Raw genomic sequence first — 10077 nt, 5'->3', positions numbered from 1 at the left:
GGAAAGCCTATATCGAATGGAATCAGCATCGATAAGACATCGTTCTGGTTCCGGGTCGTCCAGTATGAGGATGGGATCGACGTTGATTATGGGCCCAACCGAGGTCAGGTGTGTCGACGTCTGACCCAACGCCGGTACAGGTCGCCGTGGCACGACCAGCGTCTGGATGGATCTGCAATTGGATTCGGGGGGGCCCTCCGGAGCCGTGGCCAAAGCCAGCGGCTTTGAAACCGAGGGAACCCCAACTGACTCCCCAGTGTCCAAAGGCGCCGGAGGTGGGTCAGACTGCCCAAAAATGAGGCACATGTCCCCGTAAAATTCCTTAAGTTGGGCTGGGGGGGTTCTGGCTTCTGGGAAGTCGCGGAAGCGTGGAGCCGACCCAGATGAAGGCTCCGTTGACGGAGGCCTAGAGTGCCGACGCTCTTCCTTCGTCGTATCATCCGATCAACGAGGTGAAGTCGAAGAACGCTTGTCCTGCTTCGAATTCTTCTTTTTGTGACCCGAATGTTCCGATGACTTGGAGGACGAAGAGTGGTGGTGACTCCGCTGCCGGTCTCGAGACCTTCCTCACGAACGGGACTGTGAGTGCTGCGGAGTCGAGAGTCGGGCCACTATGAGCTTTAGGGACCGGTCCCTCAAACCCTTCGGGTTCATGGCCCGTCATTTGGAGCATGACTCCAGGTCGTGATCGTGCTCCAGGCACCAAAGACACACAAGGTCCGGATTCGTCACCAACCTAGTTCAGTAACAGGAATCGCAGGGCTTGAATCCGGTCTTGCAGGACATCCCTCGACGCATCCACGAACTTGTCAAAAAACTTCGACAAAAGTGTTGATGTAGTAAAGAAATGACTGAGGGAGCTCTCTCCGGATCTGCGCGTAGGCTGGCGTGGAAAGAAAAGAACTGTCAGGGAGCCGGGGTGGCGTCTATATACGACCGCAACGTCATCACGGCGAGCACAACGCCAATGACGCCCGTGGAGTTGACCTACGCCACCTGATGGCCCGCAGAGGTACTGCTCGAGAAAAGTCTCCGGATCCAGTCTGACACCTGGGGAAATTGAAAGGTAAGGAATCTGCAGCTACAAGTCTCTATCTGATATATATACACTAGTAATTAAAAACAGGCATAGAAAAGGTTAGAAAACAGAGCAAAAAGCAATAACCAATAGTGACCTAAGGGGAGCCCAAACCATATACTAAAAAAAAAATGGACTGCAAACAAGGTACCCCCACCTAGATAAGTAAAATATGTGTAGAGGGGAGCTGGGAGAACTAGAAAACCATAGAGGTAAGTCACAAAGTACCCCCCAGCGGCCAGGAATGCAGGAGTAAAACACTTGATTTTCCCCAAACCACCCAAAAGGAGGAAAATAATTAAAAGAAGACACCCAGAGAAGACTGCAGGAAAACCAGCAGTGGATTCCTGAAGAAAGAAGACCTGTGGAGAAAGGTGACCAAGTCCGAGAGTCACAATGGAGTCCAGGAGGAGTAGGAGTTACTACCCACACAGCTGTGGATGCAGCAGTTGGTCGACGGTGATGAAGAACAGGTCATCACTGCAGCCATGGAGCCGGTAAAGAGTTCCTGATATATGCAGATGGAGTCCCACTCTGGAAGGAAGATTGCAGACTAGTGGCAGTGTCGGAAATCCACCAACAAGCCTTGGCAAAAGCAAACTTGCGGCTAGTGGAAAAGAGGTGCTGCCGGGGCCCAGCAAGGCCCAGGAGGACTCAACCCAGGAGGAGTCACAGGGGACCCTAAGTGTCGCAGAGAGTCCACAGCAGCAGAGGCAGCACCCACAGAAGTCCCACAGGACAGGGACACAGGAGTAGCAGAAGAGGCCCACGCAGCACTACAAAAGAGGATCCCACGCCGCAGGAGAACCACACAGGAGGCTGTGCTTTGCAGGATGGAGTGCTGGGGGCTGGAACTGCACGTCGCCTGAAGATCCCTTGGAGGTGATGCAAACAAGCCTTGGCAGCTGCAAGGGACGCAGAGCACAGGGGTACTGTCCTGTGTGGGAAGGCAAAGGCTTACCTCCACCAAAGTTAGACAGCTGGCAGAGAGGACCAAAAGGGCAACTCTGGACCACCACCTGTGATGCAGGAACCACGCAGCTCAGCAGGAGAGGGGATCCATCTAGCCGGTCGTTTCGGTTGCAGGGAAGTGACTCCTTCACTCCAAGGGAAATTCCTCCTCCATCTTGTGCAGGCTGAAGAGTTGCAGTCTTCTGAGGATGCCCAGCCGGGGAAATGTTGCAGAGCTGGCAGGAGTTGTGGACATAATATGGCAGAAGAGTCTTCCTTATGGATCTGCAGCTTTGTCGGTTCCTGGAGGGTCCAGTCGCTGTTCCAGTGGCCAGAAGTCGAAGTGAAGAATGCAGAGGAGTCCTGATGGAATCTTGCAAACCGAATGTGAGGACCCATCCCAGAGGCAGACCCTAAATAGCCATAAGATTGGGCTTGGTCACCTAGTCAGGTGACCACCTATCAGAAGGTGCCTATGATGTCTGATGTATCAAACATGTCGGAATCATACCCCAATGCTATTGGAAGTATGATTCCATGCACCCTGGGGCTCCTAAGAGGACCCCCAGCATTGCTACCACCAGTCTTACTGGGTTTTCCGGGCAGCCCAAGCTGCTGCCACCCCTCACACAGGTTTCTGCCCTCCTTCTGCTTGATCTAATCAAGCTCAAGAAGGCAGAACAAAGGATTTCCTTTAGGAGAGAGAGGAAATACCCTCTCCCTTTGGAAATAGGTGTGACTGGCTTTGGAGAGGTAGCCTCCCCAAGCCACTGGATTACTTTGAAGGGCACATTTGGTGCCCTTCATGCATAAACCAGTCCACACCAGTTCAGGGACCACCCCCCCCCAGTCCCTGCTCTGGCGCAAAACTGGTGTAGGAAAGTACCATCTTGCTTGGCATGTTACCCCCATTTTAACATGTATGTCAGTTTGTTTTTGCCTGTCTCACTGGGATCCTGCTAGCCAAGACCCCAGTGCTCATGGTTTGTGGCCTGAATGTGGGTACCTGTGTAGTGACTAACTGTGTCACTGAGGCTCTGCTAATCAGAACCTCAGTGCTTATGCTCTCTTTGCCTATAACATTTTCACTATAGGCTGGTGACCATTTTTACCAATTCTAATTGGCACATTGGAACGCCCTTATGATTCCCTAGTATATTGTACCTAAGTACCCAGGGTATTTGGGTTCCAGGAGATCCCTATGGGCTGTATCATTTCTTTTGCCACCCATAGGGAGCTCAGATAAATCTTACACAGGACTGCCACTTCACAGCCATTTTACACTGCACTTAAGAAACTTATAAGTCACCTATATGTCTAACCCTCACTTGCTGAAGGTTAGGTGCAAAGTTACTAAGTGTGAGGGCACCCTTGCACTAGCAAAGGTGCCCCCACATAGTTCAGGGCAATTTCCTCGCACTTTGTGAGTACGGGGACACCATTACACGCGTGCACTACATAAGGGTCAATACCTATATGTAGCTTCACAATGGTAACTCCGAATATGGCCATGTGACATGTCTAAGATCATGGAATTGGCCCCCCCATGCCAAATCTGGTATTGGGGTGCAATCCCATGCATCCCCGGGGCTCCACTATGGATCCCGGGTACTGCCAAACCAGCCATCTGGGGTTTTCTCTGCAGCTACCGCTGTTGCCACCCCACAGACAGTGTTCTGCCCTCCTGGGGTCTGGGCATCCCATTCCCAGGAAGGCAGAACAAAGGATTTATTCTGAGAGAGGGTGTTGCACCCTCTCCCTTTGGAAATAGGTGTTAAAGGCTGGGGAGGGGTAGCCTCTGGAAACGCTTTGAAGGGCACAGATGGTTTCCTCCTTGCATAAGCCAGTCTACAGCGGTTTAGGGAACCCCAGTTCCTGCTCTGGTGCGAAACTGGACAAAGGAGTGGTGGTGGCCAGAGTTCCTCCAGTGTGTCCCAGACCTCTGCCATCTTGAATCCAGAGGTGTGAGGGCACAATGGAGGCCTCTGAGTGGCCAGTGCCAGCAGGTGACATCAGAGACCCCTCCTGATAGGTCTCACTAGGTGGCCAATCCTCCTCTGAGGTCTATTTAGGGTCTCCCTAGTGGGCTTTTCCTCAGATAACGACTTGCAAGAATTCATCAGAGTTCCTCTGCACCTCTCTCTTCGACTTCTGCCAAGGATCAACCGCTGACTGCTCCAGGACATCTGCAAAACTGCAACAAAGTAGCAAGAAAACTACCAGCGACATTGTAGCGCCTAATCCTGCCGGCTTTCGCGACTGTTTCCTGGTGGTGCATGCTTTGGTGGCTGCCTGCCTTCATCCTGCACTGGAAGCCACGAAGAAATCTGCTGTGGGTTGGCGGAATCTTCCCCCTGCTCCAGCAGGCACCAAACTTCAGCGTCACCGGTACTCTGGGACCCCTCTCATCCTGACGAGCGTGGCCCCTGGAACTCAGGTGGTGGACCCAAGTGACCCAGACTGTCTAGTGGTCCAACTGTCCAAATTTGGAGGAGGTAAGTCCTTGCCTCCCCTCTCCAGACAGTGATCCTGTGCACCACGTGAACTGCAGTTGCTAGAGCTGCTGTACACTTTTGCAAGGAATCCTTAGTGCACAGCCAAGCCCAGGTACCCAGCACTCCGTCCTGCTTGCTCAACTCGCTGAGTTGACCACCGGCTTTGTGGGACCCTCTTTTGTAGTGTTGAGAAGACCACCATGCTCAGTCTTCTTGAACCCGTGTTCAAGGACTTCTGCGGGTGCTGCCTTCTTGTGTGTGGGCTCTCTGTGTTGTTGAGGGCCCCCTCTGTCTCCTCTCTCAAGTGGCGACATCCTGGTCCTTCCTTGGCTCAGGCAGCACCCTTTTTCTTCAATCATGACCTTTGCAGCTAGCAAGGCTTGTTTGCAGACTTTCTCCAAAGAAACAACTCTGCATCCTCCAGCCCTCCGTGGGACATCTTCTGCACAAAGGAAAAGTTCCTAGCACCTTTCGTTGTTGCAGAATCTTCAGCTTCTTCCATCCAGAGGCAGCCATTTTGCACCTTCATCTGGGGTTTAGTGGGCTCCTGCCCCCCCCCCACACACCCCGGACACTTTCACGACTCTTGGACTTGGTCCCTTTTCTTTGCAGGCCCTCAGGTCCAGGAATCCGTCTTCAGTGCTTTGCAGTCTGTTGTGGTCTTTGCAGAATCCACCATCACAAGTTTAGTGTGTTTCTGGGGAAATAGTAGTACTTTACTCCTACTTTTCAGGGTCTTGGGGTGGGGTATCTTGGACACCCTTAGAGTTTTCTTACACTCCAAGCGACCCTCTCCTCTACACACTACACTAGCCTAGGGGTCCATTTGTGGTTCGCATTCCACTTTCTTAGTATATGGTTTGTGTTGCCCCTAGGCCTATTGCATCCTATTGTATTCTACAGTCTTTGCACTACTTTCTGACTATTTTACTTACCTGATTTGGTTTGTGTGTATATTTTGTGTATTTTACTTACCTCCTAAGGGAGATATTTTTGGCACATTGTCACTAAAATAAAGTACCTTTATTTTTAGTAACTCTGAGTATTGTGTTTCTTATGATATAGTACTATATGATATAATTGGTATAGTAGGAGCTTTTCATGTCTCCTAGTTCAGCCTAAGCTGCTCTGCTATAGCTACCTCTATCAGCCTAAGCTGATAGAACACTACTAATCTACTAATAAGCGATACCTGGACCTGGCACAAGGTGTAAGTACCATCAGGTACCCACTATAAGCCAGGCCAGCCTCCTACAACTGGACAATGGCAAGGGAAGTGAACACTCCCCTGTCCATCACCACCCCAGAGGTGGTGCTCAGAGCTCCTCCAGAGGGTCCCTGGGTTCTGCTATCTTGTTTCCAAGGTTGGCAGGGAACTCTGGGAGCATCAGAGTTGCCACGCCATGCAGGTGATGTCAGAGGCACCTTCTGATAGGTGGTCATCTGGTTAGGTGACCAGTCCCCTTTTCAGGGCTATTTGGGGTCTCCCTCTTGGGTGGGAGTGCTCAGGGCTGGAGCTCCATGTAGTTTGAAATCCTTTGCCCTGCCTTCCTGGGCTTGATCAGATCAAGCAGCAAGAGGGCAGAAACCTTTCTCAGGGGTGGCAGTAGTTGGGCTGCCCGAAAAACCCTGTAAGACTGGTGGTAGCAAAGCTAAGGAACCCCCAGAGTGCATAGAAGCATACTTCCAATACTTGCAACAGTATTGGGGTATGATTCCGACATGTTTGATACCAAACATGCCCAGGTTTGGAGTTACCATTATGCAGTTGGACATAGGTAGTGACCCCTATCCAGTATATGTGTAAAATGGCGTCAGGCACTCACAAAGTCCAGGAAAATGGATTTGGAGTTCATGGGGGCACCACTGGTAGTGCAGGGGTGCCCTCACACACAGGTACCTGCACCCTGCCCTCTGGGCTGAGACGGCCTACCACAGGGGTTACTTATGCAGAGGCATGCCTGCAGAACCCTGTGCATGGGCTCTCTATGGGTGGCAGAATAACTGCTGCAGCCCATAGGGTTCTCCTGTAACCCCAATGCCCTGGGTGGCTAGGTACCATATATTAGCGACTTACATGGGGGACCAGTATGCCAGTTGTGGGAATAAAAAGTTACCAGCAGCCAAATTTAAAGAGGAGAGCACAGTCACTGGGGTCCTGGTTGGCAGGATCCCAGTAAACACAGTCAAAGAAATTGATAAACAGGCAAAAAGTGGGGGTAACCAAGCTAGAAAGAGGCTACTTTCCTACAGTCATGCAGTTTTACTATCTGCACTGTACATATCTTACACCAAACAGACTGAATTTTATGATCCACACTGCTGACTTAGGCTGTCCCAGATGCTCTCTGGTTGATGTAAACTTTTGCCATACGGTGTGGAGTTGCCCAACCATTGAACACTCCTGAATGCAGGTCACAATGTGCCTGGAACATACTTTAGGCCAGCACCAAACGACCTGCGCCTTAGTGGAAAATGCTGCATTAAATGCCAATGAGTATAGGGGGATATGCAGATGACTACTTGCTGACCTGTGGGTGGGGCTGGTAGTCAGTTTTCTGGACGAGGATTCTTTACTGGCATGGACTAAGGCACACGCTTGCTGTACGCACACACCTTTATCACTATGACCTTTCCTGTCCCACTCTCCTCCTTACCTACTATCCTTTTTCACCTAACATACTAATGGGGGGAAGGCTGGGGTTGATAATAATATAACTAAGGCAAATGTTTATTCTTTTTTATTTGGCAAGAGATGGACACCTGGAAGACCACATGTCGATTGTGAACTATGCTGAAACAGCAGACACACTTGCTTATTAATGCGGGTGGCTCACAAGTTACATTTATCAGCATAATGGCAGAACCTGCTGCATACTAAAACAAAGAAATTACAATACTACATGGATGACCAATAGCATTTTGTGTTCTATAATTTGAATACCGGTATCGACTTATGCACTGCACATTTGACAAAAATCAAAAAAGAAAATCGATTTATTTTTTAAAGCTCCCCATATTATGCATGTGCAGCAAGTCGGTCCATCTTTGATGAACTCTGAAACTGGATATCGCCCGGGACTTGGAGCATGACCAGTTTTGCAGTGTCCAATAGTACATGATTTTACCTTGCTAACAGACATGTGGCATTCAAAGATTTTAATCAGCAGAGAAAAGTTTCTTGCCTCAAGCTTACAGACATTTGGATTAACTGTGTAATAGTGTCATAGGAAAAGTCCCCAACATCTGTTCCAATGATCAAGAAACCTAAATCACTAAGCTCTCTGGGAGTGGGTGAGTGGTTAGGAAGGGTGGATCACCAGGTGCAGACTAATGGCCAATTCCCACTAATCTATTTACTGCCAGTGCTGAAGCAGGCTTCTCCCACGCTCCACCTGGTTCCAACAAAGCATCATTAAAATGGGGCAAGGCTCCGAACTCTGGGTGGTGGCAGGAGGACCTCTGTGAAGACAGTAGTTTTGACATCCACAGAGGGAAGTGGAAAATATAACACCTCTTCGGTCTTCCTCACCACTGTGTGGCAAAATGGGACTTCTCGGGGCTGAGGCAATGAAATCAATCAATCAATCAGATATTTGTGAAGTGCGACTAATCACCCATAGGGTCTCAAGGCACTGTTTGTGGGCATGCTGCTCAGTCCAAGAGCCAGGTCTTGAGGTTCTTCCTGCACTGTTCCAATGATGGAATCAGTCTGAGTTTGAGAGGTAGAGTGTTCCATGTCAGGGCTGCCAGGTAGGAGAAGGGTATTCCTCCTGCTGTGCTCTTGCAGATCTTGCGGCCAGCTGCAAGGGCAATCTGGGAAGAGCAGAGATGTCTGTTGGGTATGTAGAAGTCAAAGCGGTGGTTGAGGTATGCCGTACCTATGTTGTGCAGTGCCTTATAAGTGTGGATTAGGAGTTTGTATGTGATGCGCTTGTTGACTGGGAGACAGTGTAGGTCTCTGAGGTGGGAGGAGATTCAGCTGTGTCAGGGGATGTCCAGGATGAGTCTGGCTGCTGCATTCTGGACTCTTTGTAGTCTTGGTTGTAGTTTATTGGTGATGCCGGCATAGAGTGCATTGCTTTAGTCCAGTTTCCTGATGACGAGTGGGTTACTGTGTTTCTTGTGTCAGAGGGGATCCACTTGAAAATCTCTCACAGGAGGCGGAGGGTGTGAAAGCATGATGAAGAAATGCCATTGACTTGGTGGGTCATGGAGAGAGAGGAGTCCAGGATGATGCCCAGGTTGCGTGCATGGTCAGTGGGTGCGGGGGCGTTTCCCAGAGCAGTCAGCCACCAGGAATCATTCCAGGCAGAAAGGGTAGAGCCGATTATGAGGATCTCGGTCTTGTCCATGTTGAGTTTGAGGCAGCTGGCCTCCATCCAGGGAGCGACTGCTCTCAACCCATTGTGGAAATTTCTCTTGGCCTTTGCAGAGTCCTCGGACAGGGACAGGATCAGTTGGGTGCCAACGGCATAAGGGACTATGTTTAGCCTGTGTTGTCTGATGATCTTGGCAAGCGGGGCCATGTAGATGTTGAAAAGAGTCAGGCTGAGTGAAGATCCTTGGGGCACTCCGCAGAATGTGTCTTTGGGTACTGACGTGAACGGCGGTAGTCTGACACTCTGCGTTCTTCCAGTGAGGAAAGACCTGATCCAATCCAGTGCTTTATCTCGTGTGCTGGTGTCGTATAGTCTGTCACAGAGGGTAGAGTGGGAGACAGTGTCAAATGCAGTGGAGAGGTAGAGGAGGATGAGTGCGGCCATGCCTCCATGGTCTACTATGATGCGTATGTCATCGGTGGCTGCTAAGAGTGCAGTTTTAGTGCTGTGGTCGCTTCGGAATCCTGATTGGGATAGGTCCAGGATATGGAGTGTTCCGAGGAATTCAGTGAGTTGTTGGTTGACGGCCTTCTCTGTTACCTTGGCTGGAAAAGGGAGCAGAGAGATGGGTCTGTAGCTCTTCAGCTTCTTAGGGTCGGCGGTGGGTTACTTGACTAGCAGGCTGATTTAGGTGTGCTTCAAGACTGAGGGGAAGGTGGTGGTCTCAAAAGATCGGGTGATAATTCGGCAGAGCTCTGGTGCTGTGGTGGCACTGGCCAGGTTGAAGATATGATGAGGGCACGGATCCGAGGGTGCTCACGAGTGGATGGAGTTCATCAGTCTTTAGGTGTCCTCTTTGGTGATGGGGATCCAGGAGTTAAGTATCCAGTGAGGTGCTAGATCCGTGGTGGTGGGCGATGCTGGTGGGTTTTGGTTCCTGAAGCCTTTGTTGATGTCCTGGATTTTTCAGTGAAAGAAGAAAGGGTAGGTCGTTGCAGAGGGCTTGGGAAGGAGGGATGGATGAGGTGTCTGTGAACTCTTTGACTACAGCGAAGAGCTCTTTGCTGTTGTGAGTGCTGGTGTGGAGGCGTGCTTGAAAGGCAGCTTTTTCGGCAGCTCTGACGTTCTGGTGGTGTGTGGTGACGACATTCTTGTAGGCTGTTCGGTCTTCGGTTGATTTGCTGATCCTCCATTTCCGTTCCAGTCCTCTGCAGGAGTAATTGGATTCCTG

Source organism: Pleurodeles waltl, chromosome 3_1, assembly GCF_031143425.1.
Source record: "Pleurodeles waltl isolate 20211129_DDA chromosome 3_1, aPleWal1.hap1.20221129, whole genome shotgun sequence".
In the NCBI taxonomy this organism is placed as follows: domain Eukaryota; kingdom Metazoa; phylum Chordata; class Amphibia; order Caudata; family Salamandridae; genus Pleurodeles; species Pleurodeles waltl.
This window is presented reverse-complemented; position numbering follows the sequence as displayed.